We start from the raw sequence: 6,718 nt of genomic DNA, 5'->3' as shown, positions 1-6,718 counted from the left end.
GAATGTGGCTGTGGCCTGAGAGGCAGGCTTCCTGGAGGAAGTGTGGTGAGCCAAGGGCTCAGTGGTTCCAAATGTAGGTCTGAGACATTTCGGTGTTCATAGGGTCAAAGGAGGAAAAGACTTGCAGTGCATTTTGCGTAAAGCCCACAGTGTTTAAGTAAAGGATTACTTTTATTTTTTTTTTCCTGGAGATTATGCCTTTCCCTACATTGCTGGCATCGAAACATCTTTTCCAGGAAATGGTTGTGAGTGGAGGATGGCTCCTGTGTTGTAAACATCCCTACCAACGAAAGGAAAATTTGGTGACTTTCTTCAGCATCCTTGAAGTTTTTAACTAGTTCATGAAATTCAGCTCTGAGAACGGCCGGCAGCTGGAGCTGGGAGACATTCTCAGTAGGAAAGTTCTACATGTAAAGAACAGTATGGTATGTCCTGAAACTCTCAACGAGCAGCGAGCACCCATGGGCTGGGGCTTCTAGTGGGATCTAAACAAGAAGCCAGGAAGTCACATTCTTGGATTAGAGTGGTCACCCTCCTGAAGTCCCTCCCCCCCCCACCTTCCTGGTACCCAAAGTGGTGCTACCTCTCTTTAGGGAGATAAGACTATTCCCTAGGACTCCCTCATAAGTATGCACCGTGTGTGCATGTGTGCACGTGTTTGCAGGAGTCCCTGATGAGAAAAGGTGAGGAGTGGAGAGGCATTGGAAAGATGGTTCACTGGTTAGGAGCTTGCAGAGAACTCAGGTTTGGTTGCCAATACCCACATGGTGGCTCACATCTGTCTGTAACTCCAATTCCAGGTATATATATATATATATATATATATATATATATATATATATATTTATATTTATATTTCATACATTTACATATGTATATAAAATATTTTTAAATACATAAAGTCTTTTTAAAAAAAGACTTGTCCTGGTCTAATAATTATTGAGGAGACACACAGATGAACCGGGGGAAGCAGATACCCACTGGGGAGACCAGGAAGGAAAACCCAAGGCTTTCTGAGCAGAGTGTGCAGCTCCTGCATACCTGGGCACACATGAATGTGTGCTTACATGTGCAAATACATCTACTCTGTGCCTGTCCCTCGGAACATCGGCTAGTGGTGGTGGCCTGGCTGGGGTGTGTGCTCAGTGTTGGCTAGAGAGCTTCTGGCTGTTGGGAAGGTTCCCATAGGTGTGCATCCTGCATACACATCTGTGTAGGGAACTCACGTCGCGTGTGTGCTGAAGGTGTTGAATTTGTGCTGTGCATGTTTATGATTCTGTATGGGAAGCCCAGGCTGTGTGTTGATGGTAGTGAGTGTGAGCTGTGTGTGTCTGCATGTCTGAGTGGGTTGAGTGTGTGCTAACAGTATCAAGTGCGTGATGTGTTTGTTTATGAATCCTCCCAGGAAATCCAGGTTGAGTGTGTGCTGAGGGTAAACGATGTGAGCTTTGTGTGTCCGTGTACCTGGGCTCCATAGCTTGAGGGTGCTGATGGTGCATGAGATGGTGTTGGAACCCAGGCCAGACCTTTCTCCTTTCCTGGTCTTCTGGGGGTCAGACTGAAGTTCCTCTTTACTTTTATGATTTCTTTTCTCTCCTTATTTATCAATATCCAACCAAGGACCAGGGACCTCCTAAAGGGTGATGGTGTAGGAGATGGGAAGGCAAAGTCCCTATTGGTTCCCTCTCGTCCTCTCCTCCCATCCCTGCCAGGCCAGTGTCAGCCTTTGGTTCTCAGGGTTAGAACTGTGGTTTTTAACTGAGGTGGGAAGACCTCAGGGACCAGGGACGATCCCCACAAAATCTTGTTCCCAGACTGATTCAGTTCTGTAGAGTCTGAAGCTGGTCCCTCCCCTCCTCTGTATTTTGCTTAGTCTGTTATTCTGAAACTTGTCCCTGGTATGGCCTTCTCAGTAGCCCCGTGAGTACACTGGGGCCTGAGGTCCAAAGCTTTCATCTCTTGCTCTGTCTTTGCTACCCATCCTGCCAGCCTCAGCATCTTTCCTGGGGCTTCTCCAGATTTGAGCTCTGGGGAGGGGCTGGATCACCAGCAACAAGCTTTTCCACCACACTGCCAGCCTCTTGGACCTTACTCAAGGTCCAGCCAGGGAGAGATCCTGCCCAGGAGAGATCTCAGGGGACAGAATGAAGCTGCAAGAGGGTGTGTGTGGTATGGAGGATCCCTGCCTCTGAGTCTGTGTATTTATCAAGTGCTCACTGATGCCCAGGTAGGATGCTAACAGCTTAATCACATTGTCTCATTTAATGGGTGACAATATGTGAGAGGGTGAAAGAAAAGGGAGAATAGTCACTGGCTATAGCCGGGAGCCCCAGAAATGAATCAATTCCCTTGCTCCATGCTAACAGTGCTATGCTTGTGAGTCTGACCAGAGCCTTGGGAGAGGGAGCAGACTCATGAGCCTGCTCCAGTGTGGGTCCTGGCAGAAAGAAGGAATGAGCTATGGCCAGGTTCCAGACCCACCTCCCTTCCTTGCCCAAAGCCAGGTTTTTCTTTTCTATAAGGTGAATTTTATACTGTCCAGCACTTGGGAGGTCATTAGCAGAGGCAAAGTCAGCTGAAAATGGTAAATACCTGTTTGTTCTACCTGGTCCTCACTCTTCAAAACCCACGCAGAAGGAATAAGTCTCCCATGGCTCAGAGGTCAGCCCCAGAGATACAGGGGTCCTCTCTCCTTAGCTTGCCTGTGGTCTCTCTTAGTTTTCAAGTTGTCTTTTGTCTGTGTACCTGTGAGCTTCTTTGGCAATCCACTCTTGGGATCGAGTCACCTATCAGATCAGACAGGGGCTCACTCTTAGAGCTTCATTTCAACCTAATCACAGTCTATTTAAATGTAACCACATTCTGAAGTTCTCAAGGGTTAAGGCTCTGGCATGTGAGATGTCAGGGCATGTGACCCACCTCTGTCACTCCTTTCCTCCTTTGGGTCCTGGCTGATGTCCCTCTGTCTCTCACTGCCAGCAACACTGTTGTGAAGACCTGATGTCTACAACCTAAAACTCAGCCGGAAACTCCTCCCTCCAAGAAGCTGTCCTGACTAACTTCTGCCTCCTCTGGACTCTCACGGCCAGCAAACACAGACCTGTATGGTGGCACATGCCACACACACACAGGTGTCACTTGTCATGCCTGTTATGACCTGTACAGCACCGTGTTTGCTCCCCAATTGTCATCCTTCCTCTCTGTGAAGACGTGACCTTCCTTCCCCCTTTGCCTCCGTGGTTCTGAGGCTGCATTCAGTTGTAGCTCCTGCTTCTTAGCATAAGGATGAGCATGTGACTTGAGTAGAGCCAATCAGAGTTCTCCTCTGAGATTGCCAAGCTGTGAGTACTGGGTGAGAAGAGGCCTTCCCTTCCTCTGGGGTGCAGAATGATGTAATCCTGGCACTTGGCATGGCTGTAGCATCTATCTGCTGGGCACAGATGAGATTGGGCAAGCTCTGTGCTCCAGTTTTCGCTGTTGTACCATGCTAACAGCACTACCAGGATGGTTATGAGACTTGCTGTTAATGCACCAGCTGAGGACTACCCATTTTGCCTAAAGTTTAAGATGTGTGTATGTGTGTGTTGTATAAGAAACATGGTTAAATTCTTCAAAAAGCAATGCAGTAAACTAAACTACACAGTTAAGAGTCCTGGTGTTATCATGACTCCTTTGAACCCAGGTCTCATCACTTAGACGTGCTACTTATTTTGTTTCCTTGTTCAGCTCTTTGTTGAGATACTGTCTAACTATAGAGCCTTTGCTGTCCTGACTCACTTTGTAGACCAAGCCGCCTCCAATCAGAGGAGTCCCGCTAACTCTGCCATGTGAGCTCTGGGATTACAAGTATGTGCCACCATGCCCAGCCTGGCAATTGTTTTAAAATCTTTTCACGGGGGGGGGGGGGGGCTGTGAGATGGATCAGCAGGTAAAGGAGGCTGCTTCTAATCCCGAGGACCAGAGATCCATCCCTGAGGCACACATGCCGCAAGGAGAGAACCAGCTCCTGGAAGTCCTCCTCTGACCTCTGACCTCTGACCTCCTCTCATACACTAAGTCAACGGATGAGTTCTATAAAGAAATATAAACACTTCAATTCTTTCTTCTAAATCATAGCCTATCTAATCTGTGTCTTTTTAAAAATTTTCATTTAATAGCATATCCTGGGTGCTTTCCATAACGTTCTCTGTGGCTGGCTCTTTCTTTCCTATTCCATGTATGGATGAACTCCACAGCTCCAATGCAATGGTAAGCCAGCTTTGTGTGCACTGTTCCATGTGAGTGCAGTGGTCCCTATAGACTTATATAGCTAAACCGATCAGGAGACACACACACACACACACACACACACACACACACACACACACACACCAGAGTGTATGGAGAGATCTGTCTTCAGAGACATGAATCAAATGGCTGATGGTGAGGCACACGCAAAGATACTCACTATTAACTAACCAAAAAACCACGCTGCCATTTTGCATCACACCCATTTGAGTAGATGTGATTAAAAATAAAAATAAAAATAAAAGACAGACAAACCTAACTGTAAAGACTATAGTTAGGGTTTCTTCTTGGGCTACTATAGGTGGCTTTGGCCACAGCAGTTCCTGCTGTGAAGCCCAAGGTCAAAGTGCTGACTGCTGTGGTGTCTGGCATAGGTTGTCTTCCTGGATTGCAGACATCTTTATTTCGCTCAGCATCCATGCGACAGAGTCTTCATTGTATGTCAGTGGAGAAGGGAAACACAGGTTCTTTCCTTTTCCTTTCATATTGCAACATAATTCACTTGTATGAAAATCCTTCAAGGGCATAGCAAGGTGCAGGTTAGTATTGCTGGCCTCCGTGGGGCCCGTTCACTTCATGTAAGAAAGCTGTAACATTTTACCATGTGTATGTCACAATGCTCTCCTTTTGTAGGAAATAAAATTTTGGAGACACAGTCAAAGCCCACTGTCTCTTCTTAACCACAAATCTGACATTGTATGGTCTTATACTTTTATTCCATGTATGACTATGGCCACAAAATATATTGAAGGTTTCCTGGTTTTGCTATATTTTCCACTCAGATGTGCTCCTACACACACACACACACACACACCAGAGTTGACAATACTAGGTGTTCTTCTCTTTTGCTCCCACCTTACTTTTTGTGACAGAGTCTGTAAATGAAACTAGACTCCTAATTGGCTAGACTGAGTGGCCAGTGAACTCCCAGGATGCTCCTGCCTCTGTTTCCCAGTGCTGGGATTATGAACGTGCACCATCATGCCTTGCTCTTTTTATTTTTATTATTATTATTTTAAACATGGTTTCTGGGGATCAAACTCAGGTCTCATACTTGGGAGGCAAGCACTTTCTACTGACTGAGCCCTCTCCCTCACTCCACTCAAAATGCATTCTAATATCCTTGTTTCTATTATTAGCTCATATTATTTCTATTTCAAGTATTAAGGTAACATGGGTGAGGAGGGTTTCAAATAATGTTTTGCTATTTGCTTATGATTCTATTATTGTCAGAGAATATAATTTAGTCCACTTCAAACTTACTGCACCTGGTTATTTATGGTCAAAATATTATCTGTTTGAGTAACAATTTTAAATACATTTAAAAGAATGTCTTCTGTTTTTGTAGGAAGTCTTTTTTATAAAGATCCAGTTAGGTCAAGCAGGTTGATAGTGTTCTTCAAGTTTATTACTTACTACATTGTAGCTCCTCCTAGTTGAAAATCTCTTCCTAGAGGGAAGTTTATAAGACTCCGAAGTATATGAAACACACAAAGCTCAGGAGCCTCCTGAAAATTACAGGATTCACAATGTACTTTGGGGCCTCTGTGTAGAGAAATCTCTGGGAATGTGGCTTTCACGAATCAATGGCCACATTAGGGGTATTCTTTTTAATGATGCATCTGCTCTTGTGTCACCTACAGTGCTGTAAATGACCTTAGTCAACTTATCAGTTCACTAGGCTAGACTTGGGTGAAGTTGTTTATTTGGTATGTTTTTGGTTAAACATGAGGTGAGAGTTGTTTGTTTATGTCTCCTCACCAGGAAAACCATCCAATGATGATATAACCCTAATGACTTTCTGCTTTTTTGTTCTGCCAGTCACTGGGAGATGGATATTGAAATATTTCCAACTATAATTGGAAGTGTATCCACTTATCATTGTAGGTCTATCAGTTTTTCTTTAATGTATTTCAATGCTCTACTACTAGGGATATAAATGCTTGAGATTATTATCTCTTCTTGATGAATTGATCCCTTTATCATTATGAAACAACTCTGCTTCTGATAATATTGCTTACTTGAAATCTATTTTGTCTTATATTAATGTAGCCATTTCACTTTTGGGCTGATTATTTTAAGAATGGCATGTATTGTTTGCTTTACTTTTAATCAATTTATATCATTATATGTGCATGCAATATAGATAGGGCTAGCTATTGCTCTTTATAAACAAATTGGCACTCTTGACTTTTTAACTGTGTTTAGACCATTTACATCTAATGCAGTCATTAATATGAATGAGTTTCAAATCTTGTCTTCCTGTTCTTTGTTTTCTTTTTTTTTAAAGATGCATTTATTTATTATATGTACACTGTAGCTGTTTTCAGACAAACTGGAAGAAGCCATCCAATCTCATTAGAGATGGTTGTGAGTCACCATGTGGTTGCTGGGATTTGAACTCAGGACCTCCAGAAGAGCAGTCAGTGCT

This window comes from Mus pahari, chromosome 6 (assembly GCF_900095145.1).
Source record: "Mus pahari chromosome 6, PAHARI_EIJ_v1.1, whole genome shotgun sequence".
Classification (NCBI taxonomy): domain Eukaryota; kingdom Metazoa; phylum Chordata; class Mammalia; order Rodentia; family Muridae; genus Mus; species Mus pahari.
Note: the sequence above shows the minus strand (reverse complement) of the source record.